Genomic DNA, 16,302 nt, shown 5'->3' on the forward strand with positions numbered 1-16,302 from the left:
AGAATGTACTGGAAGAAACAATCCTTACCTGGCCTGAACACCATGGGCCAGGCAACTTAACAGGGTTTTCTCTAAACTCTCATTTCTAATTTAAGACAATCAGCTAGTGGTGTTTAAAACTTCATTTCAGGGGCATCTGGATGGTTCAGCGTCCAACTTCAGCTCAGGTCATAATCCCAGGGTCATGGGATCGAGCCTTTTGCTGGGCTTCACACTGAGCTTGGAGTCTGCTTAAGATTCTCTCTCTCTCCCTCTGCCCCTCTCCCCTGCTCACATACTCTCTCTCTCTCTCCCTAATAAAAAAACTTAAAAAAAAAAAACTTCATTTCAAATATTTAACACTCCCCAAACGTACCTTCTGTGCCAATCGGATGCAGAATAAGCTCAATTTTAGCTCCACTTGAGGCAATAGAAGAAACATTTTAAGTCACCACAAAATGGATTAGCTACTATAAGTCAAGTAATATTTGCTTATGTCCACTAATATAGAAAACAGTTTCACTGGTCCTTAGTTCAAGGTTAAAATGCCAGTTTCTAGAAGGGTGAATGCTACTCAATAGGCTATAAGTTTAATGGAAGGCAGCAGAGCTTAAGTGGTTAAGAGACTTCTGCAGCCAACATGCCCAGGTTTGAATCCTAGTTCTGCCACTGAAAAGCTGTGGCTTTGGGCATATTACTTAACATCTCTGTGCCTCAGTCTCACTATCTAAAAGAGGCAATAACAGAGGCGCCTGGGTGGCTCAGTCAGTTGGTGTCCAACTTCAGTTCAGGTCAGGATCTCACAGTTCATGAGTTCAAGCCCCGCATCAGGCTCTGTGCTGACAGCTCAAAGCCTGGAGCCTGCTTCAGATTCCAGGTCTCCCTCTTTCTCTGCCCCACCCCTGCTCGCACTCTGTCTCTGTCTCTCTCTCTCAAAAGTAAATGAACATTAAAAAAGGCAGTAACAAAACCTACCTTGTAGAATACTTGAATTCTGAATGAGGTAACATAGGTAAAGCTCTCACAACAGTTCCTGGCAGATAGTAAGCACTAAAAAAGCATTTGCTATTATTAATGTAAGGTCATTTATTTTACCTTGGCAGCAATCTTCATTTATTTGGAAAAGACCAAAAAAATCAGTCTCTGTAGCACAACAGTAATAAATGACCTTCCCTCCTCTTGCCTCCTTTCTCTGACCCTCTTGCTAACTAAAGACATAGTCCAAACTCCTTAGCTAAACATTTAAGTTGCTTCATAAGCTGTTGGCCAATCCTAGCTGATTGTCTTCCCTACTCCTTCCGCTTCAATCGAATTAGTTTTCTCACAGTCCTCTAAATAAAGCTTGTACTCATTCAACAAACATCTGAGAATCTGTAAAGCCAAGCACTGTGCTAACACCACATGCAAAGTTGAAGACACAGTTTCTGGCCTTAAAAAGCTAACAGGATATAACAGAAGAAGGCATGTAAAAAAAATAGTTTCAATAGAATAGAACTACAGTCACAAAAGGGCAAAAGTAAGGTAGCTGCAGGGACAGGGGCTGGTAAATTCTATTGGTGAAGAAGTCCCCTCAGGGAGGGCTTCACAGAAGGCTTATGAGAAATGCTCAAGGATAAAGAGGAAAGCACCAGGCTGAGCAGAGGGCCAGAGGGCAAACAGTGAAAAGCATGGGCAAAGAAATTCTGGGTAATGAGGTACAGCTGGACTGCTGGAGCACCGATGGAAACTAGAAGCTGGCAAACCGGGACAGCCAAAAGGAGTCTTGTACCCGAGTCAGAAGCACTGGGGTTAAGCTCTGCCCAGGAATCACCAAAGAATTCTGAGCAGGTGCCTAACATGATCAGATCTGCATGTTCCCATGGTCACTGCAGTGGCAGTTCAGAGGCTGATTTGAAGGAGAGACTGGAGACTGAAAAACCTGTTAAGACAACTGGAAGGGTCCAGGTAGCAGTAGGGATGGAAAAAGGAGATGGGTTCAAAAATGCAAATTAAGAACAGAATTGGGGGTGCCTGGGTGACTCAGTAGATTAAGCATCTGACTTTGGCTCAGGTCATGATCCTGTGGTCCATGAGTTCCAGCCCCACGTCAGGCTCTGTGCTGACAGCTCAGATTCTGTGTTTCCCTCTCTCTCTGCCCCTCCTCCTCCCCTCAAAAATAAACATTAAAAAAAAAAAAAAGAACAGAACTGTTAAGACTTGGTATGAGCATAAGGAGTGGAAATCTGGGAGGACTCAGAGGTTTCTAGCTCTAGTAACTGAAGAAATAAAAGAATGGTGACAACACTTAGGCAGAATGAAGAGTACATGACCTCAAATACAGAGCCTGAGTCTTTATTCTAACAGCGATGGAAAGCAGAATAGGGACATAACTTTAAAAAAGGTAAAAACCTCAATAGATCTTTAATCAGAGAAGAAACGAGGAAGCACTGCCAAAGATCCACACACTCCCCCCAACCAAGTGCACCAGGCCAAAACAGTTTTAGAGACAGGTAATTTCAATGTTATTTAAGCTTTTCAATTTATTCTATGAGGCTAAATAACCCTGATACCAAATCTGACAAAGATCTCTCTCTCTCACACACACACACACACACACACACACACACACACACACACACTCTTTCACACAGAGAACTACAGAATTTTGGGGTTTTTTTTATTTTTTTTATGTTTATTTATTTTTGAGAGAGAGACAGAGCATGAGCAGGGGAGGGGCAGAGAGAGAGGGAGACACAGAATCCAAAGCAGGCTCCAGGCTGTGAGCTGTCAGCACAGAGCCCGACACGGGGCTCAAACTCAAGGACCATGAGATCATGACCTGAGCCGAAGTCGGATGCTTAACTGACTGAGCCACCCAGGCACCCCTACAGGATTTTTGTTATAAACATAAATGCAAAACCCAAAATAAAAATATAAAATCCAACATTGAACTCTAAAAATTATGTAACATAAACACATGGTATAGAATGTTTATTCTAACATGATTCAAATCATGAAATCTGTTAACATATCCATTAGTAAATTAATGGAATAGAACTAAATCATCATGAAGATAGAAGCCAAAAGGCACTGACCAAGTCCAACACCCTTTTTTTTTTCACTTGTCACAAGGGTTACAATCAAACTCCATTCACTGAGCCAGAGACCGTTGTCCCTCATGTAGCACATCACCTACATTTGTGAGTTCATCCACCAGCCAGTGGCCTCAACTCCAAGCTCTAACAATATGCACCCAACACCCATTCTTTTTTTTTCTTTTAAATAGGCTCCACACCCAGGGTGGAGCCCAGTGTGGGGCCTGAACCCACAACCTTGAGATCAAGACCTGAGTTGAGATCAAGAGTCAGACACTTAACCGACTGAGCCACCCAGGTGCCCCACCAACATCCATTCTGAATTAAGACTTCTTAGTAAACCAGGGCTAAAAAGAAATTTTTCTAGTGCAAAAAGAAATTTTTCTAGTGCAGTAAGATGTACTTCTCAAGGAAACAACGCCTCTTATGTGGTACTCAGGCCAAGAATAACACATAACTTGAATTTAATCATGAGGAAACATCAAAACAAACCAAACAAGGAACATCCTTTAAAAAAAAAAAAAAAAAGACTCTATTCTTCAGAAATATCAGTTTCATAGAAGACAAAGACTAAAAACTGTTGCAGATTAAAGGAGACAAAGGAAACATGATAACTAAATGCCATGTGTAATCTGAGATCTTGTGCTAGAGGAGGAAAAGACGCTAAAAGACGCATTACTGGATCAACTGAAAAAACTGTAATGGCAGATGGCAGATATGACCTAAGTTGTATCAATTCTAATAACCTTTCTGTAGGTATATAAGAAAACATCTGTATTCCTGGAAAATACTGAAGAATTTAGGGGTAATCACATATGCAATTTAGTTGCAAGCAGTTGAGGAAAATTTTTTACCTTATAATTGTGTGTGTTTGGCTGAGAAAGTAAGAGAAAGAGTACAAATTATGAAGGAAATGAAACAAAATGTTAACAACAGATGATCTAAGCAAAGGGTATATGCACTCTTGGGTGTTCATCTCAGAGAAACAAAGACTTACATTCACACAAAAACCTGCTTATGAATGTTCATAGCAACTTTATTTGTAATAGCCAAAAACAGAAAACAACCCAGATGTCCTTCAGCAGAAAACAGTGAAACAAGGTGCCATATGTTCACACCATGTAATACAGTGACAATAAACGGGAATGAACTATTGATACATACAATAACCTGGATGAATCATAAGGAAGTTATGTTGAGTGAAGCAATCTCAAAAGTTATGTACTGTAGGCTTCCATTGACAGTATTCTTGAAATGGCAAATTAGACACAGAAAAGAGTGTCATGGTTGACAAAGGTTAAGAAGGCAGAGAGGGAGGGGCACCTGGGGGGTTCGGTCAGTTAAGCGTCCAACTTTGGCTCAAACCATGATCTAACAGTTCATGAGTTCAAGCCCCACATCAGGCTCTCTGCTGTCAGCACAGAGCCCACTTCAGATCCTCTGTCCCCCTCTCTCTCTGCCTCTTCCCCCACTGGTTCTCTCTCTCTCTCAAAACTGAAAGAAAGAAAGAGCAGAGAAGGAGGGAGATGGCTGTAGCTATGAAACAGAAGCACAAGAGATTCTTGTGAAGGACCTATTTTGTATCTTGACTGCACTGGTGGTCACACAAATCTACAGATGTGATAGAACTAAATACACACACGCATCAGTACAAATAAAACTGATGAAATCAAAATAAGATGGGTGGATTGTATTGACATCAATTTCCTAGCTGTGGTATTATAGTTACATAAGAGGAAAATAGGTGAAGTATACACAGGATCTCTCTGTATTATTTCTTACAACTGCATGTGAATCTAGAGTTTTAAATTTTTTTTTTCAACGTTTATTTATTTTTGGGACAGAGAGAGACAGAGCATGAACGGGGGAGGGGCAGAGAGAGAGGGAGACACAGAATCGGAAACAGGCTCCAGGCTCTGAGCCATCAGCCCAGAGCCCGCGGGGCTCGAACTCACTGACCGCGAGATCGTGACCTGGCTGAAGTCGGACGCTTAACCGACTGCGCCACCCAGGCGCCCCTGAATCTATGAGTTTTAAAAATAAAGTTTAAAAAGGAGAAAAGTTAAAACAAAAAATAGCAACAGAAAATAACTTACAAACAATGATAAAGCACTAGAAGCATTCCTATTAACTTTATGAACAGGAAAAGGATGCCAGCTATTACAGTGTTATTTAGTATCATTCTAAAGGCACTAGTCATTACTGTAAACAAAACAGGCCACATAAATAGTTTAAGAAGAGAAAAATAAGGGGTGCCTGGGTGGCGCAGTCGGTTAAGCGTCCGACTTCAGCCAGGTCACGATCTCGCGGTCTGTGAGTTCGAGCCCCACGTCGGGCTCTGGGCTGATGGCTCGGAGCCTGGAGCCTGTTTTGGATTCTGTGTCTCCCTCTCTCTCTGCCCCTCCCCCGTTCATGCTCTGTCTCTCTCTGTCCCAAAAATAAATAAAAACGTTGAAAAAAAAAATTAAAAAAAAAAAAAAGAAGAGAAAAATAATCAATTATAAGTGAAATCCTTGCTACTTAGAAAATCCAATACAATCAACTGAAAAAAGTAGAATGAGTTCAGTAGTATACAATATCCAAATATAATATATAAAAATAGTCTTTTTATTATATCTTACTAATATTCAATTAGAAAACTTTGTATAATAACTTCATTCTGTTTTTTCATTCTTTACATAAGTTACATATAATTATTGTTTAAATATTTAAAAATTGACCCAGGAATATAATGACTATGTGGTTTTTTTTTTTTTAATGTTTACTTTTGAGAGAGACAGAACATGAGTGGGGGAGGGGTAGAGAGAGAGGGAGACAGAATCTGAAGCAGGCTTCAAGGCTCGAAGCAGGCTTCAAGGCTCCAAGCTGTCAGCACAGAGCCTGACGGGGGGCTCAAACCCATGAACCGCAAGATCATGACCTAAGCTGAAGTCCAACACTCAACCAACTGAGCCACCCAGGTGCCCCTGACTATGTGTTTCTAACAAGCTTCTCCAAACAACATATTCTCCAATTCTCCCCACTGAGCACCATATTTGTTTCTGATTTGTTGTGTTTCAGTCTCTAGTCCATCCTTCATTTTAGAAGCCAAAAGCTAGAAAGTAGATTCAAAAATGTTTTCCAGTCCCCCAGGGCCTTACTTACATACTTTCCCCAAATCTAAGACAGTTATAAGGGATGAGGTTCTAAGGTTTCTTCCAGCTCAGAAGCTCCATTTTGCTAGATGCTAGAATCCCATTAATCAGCTCCAAGAGACTAAGTGCACGTTCTTCTGCAGTCCTCAGGACCATCTCTCGTCTTCATGAGGCTACTCTATCCCAGGAATTCCAAGTTCTCAGTCAGCGAAGCTCACTCTAAAGCAGACCCGCATTAATCCATCCATTTTTAGTCAAGGCCTCTCACATTACCCCCATTTCAAACTGGAGCTGCTTCTAAACCACTACCAGGGGGCGCCTGGGTGGCTCAGTTTACTGTCCGATTTTAACTCAGGTCATGATCTCGAGGTTGGTGAGCTGGAGCCCCGCATCAGGCTCACGGCACAGCACCTGCTTCAGATCCTCTGTCCCCCTTTCTCCCTGCCCCTTCCCCACTCATGTTCTCTCACTCTCTCACAAAAATAAACATTTAAAAAAATTAAGAAAAACCAACACACTATCAGCCCAATCCATTTCCTCCAGTGTATATCCTGCGGTACATATCCTATGTAAAAGCCAAGACAGCTTTTCATTCTTTAAAAAATAGTACTTCTAAAAAAAATAGAAGTACTTCTGCTAAACTCCAGGTCTTCAATATCCAAGAAAAACTTTAGTTAAGAAGCAAAAATAATAAGGGGGGGGGGGGGGGGAGCAAAGACTGCAAAATCAATTTCCCTAGTACTTAAAGAGCATGGAACCTACTGTATTAGAGAAGGAAAGAATGACATACACTTTTAAGAAGGGAAGAATTTCTTTTACCAATATTTTTTATGTTTAAAAAAATTTTCAACTTTCTTGCAACATTTTCATTCCAGGAACAGCACTGAATTAAATTCTCAGGTGCAGGCTCTGGCCTACAGATGAAGGATGACAACTCAGCATCTTACAAATGCCAACAGTGTAGCATCGAACCATCTCTTTAGTCATCTTCGCCTCTCATCATGTGACAAATGAAACCGATTTAGATATACCACATTCATAACAATTCTCTTTAGAAAGTAGGATTACTAGGGATTCTCACTTTAAAGCACACATTTTAAATTTTTTTTTTAATGTTTATTTATTTTTAAGACAGAGACAGAGCATGAACGGGGGAGGGTCAGAGAGAGGGAGACACAGAATCTGAAACAGGCTCCAGGCTCTGAGCTGTCAGCACAGAGCCCGACGCGGGGCTCGAACTCACGGACGACAAGATCATGACCTGAGCCGAAGTCGGCCGCCCGACCGACTGAGCCACCCAGGCGCCCCTAAAGCACACATTTTAATAACATTTAATTTTTTGTTTCTTACAAAAGTATGAATTACTTTTGCAATCAAACAACGATACATATACATACATATGCACACATATATCTTAACTCTATTTAGCAATAGAACAGAGTCTATTCAGGCTATTGCTAAAAAAACAATTACGCTTTATCATAAATCAAGTTGGTTCAATGGTTTAAGAGGAGACGCTAAGCAAAAATTTCAGCATGGTCTAAGAACATCCACTCGCCTTTCCAGAACCTATTCCTGCAGAATTACACATATTTTGTAATTACCAGCCCAGAACTGAAAATGAATGCCTCTTCATACAGTTAAAACTATAGCAGAGAATTTCTCATTTTAACAAATGTTGCCAGCATTGTTTTCATTTCTCTACATAAGATAAATTGATCACATAGGAAGTGTCACTTCATAGCTTCCCTGCTTAGTTCAATAGGTAAAAATACCTCAAATTACTTATACGATTGCAATGCAGAACATCTCAGTAGTGTCACATCCAACACAATCAACACTTAACAGACTTTCCTTGTGACAGATGACACAGGGAAAAGCTACCAAGTTTGATTTAAATGAAGTAAAAAGGCCAATATGAAAAAAAATGAAGAAACCATGTTCCTCAAAGGCTTATTACTAATCCTTCAACCACGGTTTCCCAGGCACTAAGTGGGACGTTACGGTCAGTGCCACGCAAAGCACAGACCAGCAGCAGCGCAGCAGCACTTGGGAGCTTGGTAAAAATGCAAACTACCAGGCCTCACCACAGACCAACCGAATCAGAATCTCTAGGAGTGGGGTCCTGAAATTTGTATTTTAACAAGCTCTCCTGGCCCTTCTGGTGCTCACTAAAGACTAAGAAGCAATGCACTAAGCTTCTAGAATTGGACTGAACACACCCCTCTTTCTTAACTCGCATGCACTTCCAAATAGTCACAACCATACTGGCAATGACGCTGGTGTGGGTAAGGATACTAAATGTAACGTTAGAGAAATAACCTCAGGTAATCTCGGGATATCATCTGTGAAACAAGAGGGATTGTTTTAATGTCTAAACATCTAATTCATTGTGTAATTTCAGCCTAACAGGTAAAAGATCCAACTGGCTGAACAAGTGGATAGAACAGAACTTCATCATTCTATGAAATTCATATCTGAATTAGAAAGAAATCTTCTCCCAAAACAAAGCCTTCCCTGACCACCCAAACTAAAAACTAGTGCTTCTCAACTGGGGGCGTTTCTGCCCCTCCCCTCCAGGGACATTTGAGACTATCTAAAGACATTTCTGACTGTCACAACTGAGGAGGGTCCTAGGGCATCTAAAGGGTAGAGGCCAGGGGTGCCTGGGTGGCTCAGTCGGTTGAGCGTCTGGCTTCAGCTCAGGTCATGATCTCACAGTTTGTGGGTTCGAGCCCCGCATCGGGCTCTGTGACGAGCGCTTACAGCCTGAAGCCTGCTTCGAATTCTGTGTCTCCCGCTCTCTCTGCTCCTCCCCCGCTCATGCTCTGTCTCTCTCTCTCCTTCAAAGATAAATAAAAACAGTAAAAAAAAAATTTTTAAGGGTAGAGGCCCCAGGTACTGCTCAACACCTCACAATGTTCAGGACAGCCTTCTTTCCCAACAAAGAGTTACCCAGTCCAAACTGTCAATACTGCTGAGGCTGAGAAACCCTGATCTAAATAAGGTTCCCCAGTCTTCTTCTAGTCTAGCACATTTTTCTACTTCCTTCATTACACTTATCACTCCTGAAATGGCCTGTTCATCTCTGTGCACATGTGATTATCCCCAATGTCCCCTCAAAACTCCAGGAGGACAGAGGCTTTGTCATCACTGCAACCACAGTGCCTACAACAGGAGTGGCAAGTGGCAGAACTCAACAGACATTTGATGAATTAAGAATGAAAATATAGGGGCGCCTGGGTGGCGCAGTCGGTTAAGCGTCCGACTTCAGCCAGGTCACGATCTCGCGGTCAGTGAGTTCGAGCCCCGCGTCAGGCTCTGGGCGGATGGCTTGGAGCCTGGAGCCTGTTTCGATTCTGTGTCTCCCTCTCTCTCTGCCCCTCCCCCATTCATGCTCTGTCTCTCTCTGTCCCAAAAATAAATAAAAACGTTGGAAAAAAAAAATTAAAAAAATTAAAAAAAAAAAAGAATGAAAATATAAAAAGCAGGAAATTATCATCAGATGAAAGAATGGTATAGACTAGATTTCACTAAAGACATAAAACCTGTGAAAAACACTAGTGACTGGTGACTGACTATAACCAGGGTTCAGGAGGCTCACTGAGACATCCTCTCCAAAGATCTCAAACAAAAATTCCAAGAAAGGGATGTGAGTCTAAATATAGAAGAAAAAACCTAGAGCATAGTGTGTCTAACAAAGATGGATCAAAGTCTGAAGACATTAAAAGAAAAAAAAAGTTTGCTTTTCAATGCAGGTTTCAAATAAGTTTGCCAATGATTATCATTAAAAGATGCTTTGGCAGAGCACCCGAGTGGCTCAGTCAGTTAAGCCTCTGACTCTTGATTTCAGATCAGGTCATGATCTCACAGTTCACAAGATCAAGCCTCAAGTTGGGCTCCACCCTGACAGCACAAAGCCTGCTTGGGATCCTCTCTCCCTCTCTCTCTCTCTCTCTCTCTCTCTCTCACACACACACACACGAACGCGTGCGCACACACTTACGCTCTCTCAAAATAAATAAATAAACTTAAAAAAAAAAAGATGCTTGAGTGGTGCCTGAGTGGATCAATCAGTTAAGCATCCAGCTCATGTTTTTGGCTCAGGTCTTGATCTCAGGGTTGTGAGATCGAGCCCCACATTGGGCTCCGTGCTGGGCACGGAGCTGGCTTAAGATTCTCTCTCTTTCTCTCTTGTCCCTCCTCTGCTCTTGTGCACATGGTCTCACTCTCTCAAAAATAATAAACAAAATAAAGAAGTGAAATCTCTTATCTTAAATGAATTAAAAAATTAAAACATGAGAGAGAAAAACATCAATGCTAAGAAGTAACCAAAAATCACAAAATGCCTGTGGATAAAACTAGTAAGACAGATTTAAGATCTAAAGTAAATTTTAAAAGCATTTTCAAAAACCCAAAAGACAGAGGCACCTGAGTGGCTCAGCTGGTTAAGCATCCGACTTCAGCTCAGCATGGAACTCTGTGCTGACAGCTCGGAGCCTGGAGCCTGCTTTGGATTCTGTCTCGCTCTCTCTCTGCCCTTCCCCTGCTCGCCCTTGGCTCGCTCTCTCTCTCTCTCTCTCTCTCTCTCTCTCTCTCAAAAGTAAATAAACATTAAAATTTTTTAAAAAACACACGAAAGACCTAAACAAATAAGCAAACCCTGCTCTTGACCAGAAAGACACAAGATTATAAAGATGTCAGCTGTAAATTAGTCAAAAAATTACAACGTAATCACAAATTCAAATCATGATTTTTTTTGACAATCTCATCTTAACAATCAAATGGAAGAAAAAAGGCAAAGGATGTGAATAGCCATTATTCCAAAGAAAATATATTCATGACCAACAAGTTCATGAAAATATGCTCAACACCATTAGCCATCAAAAAAATGTAAATCAAACCACAGTGAGGTTCCCTTCACACTCACTAGAAAGGCTGTAACAAAGCAAAACACAAGCCAGAAAATAACAAATATTGGCAAGGATGTGGAGAAATTGGAACTTTCATAAATTACTGGTAGATATGTAAAATGGTTCAGCCACTGTGGAAAACAGTTTGGAAGGTCCTCGAAAAGTTAAACATAGAATGAGCATATGACCCAGCAACTCCAATTCTAGGTATATACCCAAAAGAGTTGAAAATAATTATCCAAACAAATACTTATACACATAGGTTCATAGCAGCACTATTCACAATAGCCAAAAGGTGGAAACAACCCAAAAGTCCATCAATGGATAAATAAATAAATTGTGGCATATACATCAAATGGAATACTTTTTTGGCCATAAATAATGAGGTTTTTTTGAAAAATTAGCCCATGCTACCACATGGATGAAGCTGAAAAACATTACGCTAAGTGAAAGCAGCCAGACACAAGACCATATATGATTCCATGTATATGAAATATCCAGAATAGGTAAATGCACAGGGACATACAGAGATTGATGGTTGCCAGAGGATAGGGAGAGGGAAGAACAGGCAGCAACACTTAGCAGGTACAGGGCTTTCTTCTGGAATTAGATAGAGGTGGTGGTAGGACAACACTGTGGATGTACTAAATGCCACTGAATTGTTCCCTTTAAGGTGACTGATTTTATGACGTGAATTTCACAGCAGCAAAAAAAAACTTTTAAGTATCAAATGTAAGAGGAAAATGCACAGAATGATGGGAAATGTTTGCAAAGAAAGAGTAACGAGAAAAGATCTGTCCTGGGGCACCTGGGTGACTCAGTCGGTTAAGCATCCGGCTCTTGATTTCCGCACAGGTCATGATCTCATGGTTCATGAGATCAAGCCCGGCATCAAGCCTGCCCTAATAGAGCAGAGCCTGCTTGGGATTCTCTCTCTCCCTCTCTCTCTCTGCTCCTCCCCAACTCACAGGCTCTTTCAAAATAAATAAACATTTAAAAAAAAGAAAAGAAAGTCTTCTTAATTAAGACAAAAAACACAGAAACCAGAGGAAAAAACTCAAATTTTAAAAATTAAAAACTTCTGTATACCAAAAGAAACCATAATGACCAGACTGAGAAAAAATATCTGCAATATATAAGAATTCAAAGATTAATATACAGAAAATGTCAAGACCTACAAGTCGATATGAAAGAAGTAAACCAATTAACACAAAGTTAGGGGCACCTGGGCAGCTCAGTCAGTTAGGCGTCCGACTTCGCCTCAGGTCATGATCTCGTGGTCTGTGAGTTCGAGCCCCGCGTCGGGCTCTGTGCTGACAGCTCAGAGCCTGGAGTCTGCTTCGGATTCTGTGTCTCCCCCTCTCTATGCCCCTCCCTGCTCATGCTCTGTCTCTCTCTCTCTCTCTCTCTCTCTCTCTAAAAATAAACGTTAAAAAAAATTAAAAAATAAAAAGTTAAGTTAAAAAAAAAAAGGACAGGCCAAAGATAGGAGCAATCACAAAAAGAAATATTCAGATTTAATTGGTCTTTGGCCTAGGCATGGGCATTAAATCTCCCCAGGTGATTCTTACGTGCAGTCAGGATAAAAAAAAAACCAAAAAGATACCTATCTGAAAAACGGGGAGTGTCCAGGCTGCCCAAGGTAAAGTATAAGGGGGAAAGACAGCAAAAATGAGCCATCTTCAAGGACTTCTACCCAGTCACTGAGGTACGGCCCTGAGAAATGGGTTCTGGAGTGCCTGGAGATGAAATACCCCAAAGGAAACCGGGTTATTTTTATCCAGTCAGAAAGCATTATCTTTTTTTTTTTTCTAAAAGGCAGAAACATATGAATCTTATTCTTTATGAGACTAGTGAGGAAAATTATTAAGAAATAAAATTATGGGGTGCCTGGGTGGCTCCGTCGGTAAGCATCTGACTTTGGCTCAGATCATGATCTCACAGTTCGTGAGTTCAAGTCCCACATTGGGTGAGTTCAAGCCCTGCTTCAGGTGAACTTGTGCCCCCTTCAGGTGAGCTCGAGGCCTGCTTAGGGTGAATCCCACTTCTCTCTCTCTCTCCCTCAGCCCCTCCTAGGATTCTCTCTCCGCCCCTCGCTCACTTACACCCATTCTCTCGAAAGAAAGAAAGAAAGAAAGAAAGAAAGAAAGAAAGAAAGAAAGAAAGAAAAAAGAAAATAAATTATGCTAAGTACAAGCAGCCCAGGATTAATTATTTGCAAAATGTGACCAAAGCAGACACCCATGTTCTAGGGAGAAGCAAATCACTAAAAAATATCTGCATTATGATTCCATTCTACAAACTTCAAAAACATGCAAGGGGCGCCTGGGTGGCGCAGTCGGTTAAGCGTCTGACTTCAGCCAGGTCACGATCTCGCGGTCCGTGAGTTCGAGCCCCGCGTCGGGCTCTGGGCTGATGGCTCAGAGCCTGGAGCCTGTTTCCGATTCTGTGTCTCCCTCTCTCTCTGCCCCTCCCCCGTTCATGCTCTGTCTCTCTCTGTCCCAAAAATAAATAAACGTTGAAAAAAAAAATTTTTTTTTAAAAAAACATGCAAAATTAAGTAACAGTTTAAGGATACAAATGATGTGACCCAAGTATAAAGAAAATATAAAACATAGGTTACTTCTGAAAAAGAAAAGGAGAGGTGGCATTACAAACAAGAATGTAGATCTTTAATGGCAACGGCAATTTTTTCCTACACTGGGTGGTTGGTTACATGGGTATTCACCGTCCTATTACTCTGTACACCTTACACATGTTTTGCATATGCTATTCTATAACTTCTCAGTATTTAATAAAAGACTATAATTTAAAAAAAAAATGAACAATGTGGGAATAAACAGGCACAGCATACAGCCAGTGATCTTGTGACAGATGGTAGCTACACTTGGTGGTGAGCGTAGCATAACATATAAAGAAATTGAATCACTATGTTGTACACTTGAAACTAATGTCAAATTGTGTCAACTACACTCAAATTTAGAAAGTAAAACAAAGAAGACTAGATTCAATGTTTGCCACTGAAAATCTGCTGGGTTCTGTTGTCCTTCTAAGTAGACACCTGTTAGGAGTTAGCAAAATCCTTGATTTTCCTCTTCTTCTAAAGTTGCATTAACAAGGAGATTTATGGGGGTAGGGAGGGTTTACAGTAAAGAATGTACTACAGCAATTTATTACAGCATGTAATACAGCAATAATGCACTCTTTGATCAAACTCACTGAGAATCACTAGCAATCACTTCGGGAACTCCAGCACAGAGGGCGCTTGCCAGAACTCAAGAGTAAAAAGGTTTGCAAAGAAAATTAAAAGCAATGCAGGAAGAATGATGTAATTTGAACAGTAAGATTATTTTTCCATTATTAGTTTTGAATTGATTGAAATTCAATGAAACCCTGGTTGAAACTTCAGCTCTCGATTGAGATACTGAACAAAGATGAGAGTGAGCCCAGTTGAGCACTTGCAGTGTCAGAGTCAACGCTGCACGTAGTGGGCAGTTCTGAGTTCAAGGGCAGTACCGCGTGTACTCTTCCCTCCCAGCCAGAAGTGAAAAAGTCCAAGAGAATCAGGCTTGGGCTCTGCCCACAACACTATCATCTGAGCATTCCTTGCATTAGAACAGTACAAGATTACACAATGACCCTTAAGTTGAAGCAGGATTCTGGCTGCCTGAGGAAGTGGGATATTCTTTACGTACGGTAAGATAACTGCTGAGACAATCAATAGATGAATTAGCATAAAGTATGCTGACTTGTTTGGAAGGAATTTTATGAACACAGGATTTGAGACTTCTTATACAATAAGCAACGCAATCACAAGTAGTAATAAAGTATAATTAATGGTACTATAATAAGATGTTATTAATCAATCAATACCTGTGAATTATGTGCAAGACTATACTATGTAATGAAAAAAATTTTTAAAGACACCATCCCTTTGTCAGAAGCATGCAGCAGTTGAAGAGACAGGGATATTAGAAAGTGGTGTTAAAAAAAAAAAAAAAGAAAAGAAAAGAAAAAAGAAAAAGAAAGTGGTGTTAAAGCCAGACATCAAAAATACTCCACAAATTCAGGCCAACCTCCCTAGTCATCTGCTTTCCATATTCCTACCCAATTCAGCTAAGCGCATGCCCCAATCTCCCAACCCCACACACTGAAGTACACTCTTCTCTCCTCCTCAAATGCTTCACCCTCATTAGAACAACCTCCAAAATCTTACCTGTCCTGAAAGTTTCATCCCAAATGCTTCCTGCATCCTTAGAAGTCTTTCTGACCTACATACTCTCTTAAGATCTTGCATAATTCTTCTCTATTATGATTCCTTCCTTACTCTTTTTAGTTCTGTATTTATCTTATCCCTCCTATTGAGGCAGGAGTAACAGAAAGAGCAGAAGTTGTGAAAAACCTAGATTTAAATCTGAATGTTGACTATCTAACCCTGACCAAACCAAACTACTTTTCTTTTTTTTAACGTTTTTTTTTAGGTTTATTTATTTGAGAGAGAGAGAGAGAGAGAGAGAGAGAGAGAGAGAGAGACAAAGTGTACACGCATGCAAATGGGGACAGGACAGAGAGAGAGGGAGAGAGAGGATCCCAAGTAGGCTCCAGGCAGCACGGAGCCAGGTGAAGCCAGATGAGCAGCTAGAACTCACGAACCGTGAGACCATGACCTGAGCTGAAATTAAGAGTCAGTCAGACACTTAACAACTGAGCTGCCCAGGTGACCCCCAACCATCTAACTTTCTTAAGCCTGTTTGCAAACATACAAAATTAAGAAATTATTAAATGTCTTGCCTTACTTCTTTAATAAATAGGATACGTGAAAGAGAGAAAAAGAGAGACAGAAAGACAAAGATAAACAATGTAGAAATGTATGGAAATAACAAAAAAGGACAGGAAAGTAGTAGTTATTAGAACTGTATTCTATATGTTCAAAAAGAAGAAAGACTAAATGGGTTAAGAGACACTGAAGATATAAAAAAGATCCAAATCAAACATCTAGAGTTAAAAACTATGATGCCTGAAACGAAAAATACACTGGATGGGATTAATAGCAGATTAGACACTGCTAAAGAAAAAATTAATAAACCTGAAGATATAGCAATAGGAACTATCTAAAATGAAAAACAAAGAAAAAAGAGTAAATTAAGACAGCATCAGTGAGTTAGGGGACAACTTTAAGCAATCAAATATATGTGTAAGTGA

At 40.6% G+C, this 16,302-nt stretch overlaps 1 protein-coding gene and 1 pseudogene across 3 annotated transcripts in view; both read right to left on the bottom strand.

Annotated features, from left to right (window-relative positions):
- The window catches only part of DIS3L2 (DIS3 like 3'-5' exoribonuclease 2), a 351,293-nt gene that overhangs the window by 320,717 nt on the left and 14,274 nt on the right, over positions 1 to 16,302 (bottom strand). The gene's annotated exons all lie outside the window — the stretch shown is intronic.
- On the bottom strand, positions 3,079 to 3,212 carry LOC124516802 (uncharacterized; annotated as a pseudogene).

This window comes from Lynx rufus, unplaced genomic scaffold (assembly GCF_022079265.1).
Source record: "Lynx rufus isolate CCGP_SWC_20201006 ecotype Redwood Valley unplaced genomic scaffold, mLynRuf1.p SCAF_2, whole genome shotgun sequence".
In the NCBI taxonomy this organism is placed as follows: Eukaryota; Metazoa; Chordata; class Mammalia; order Carnivora; family Felidae; genus Lynx; species Lynx rufus.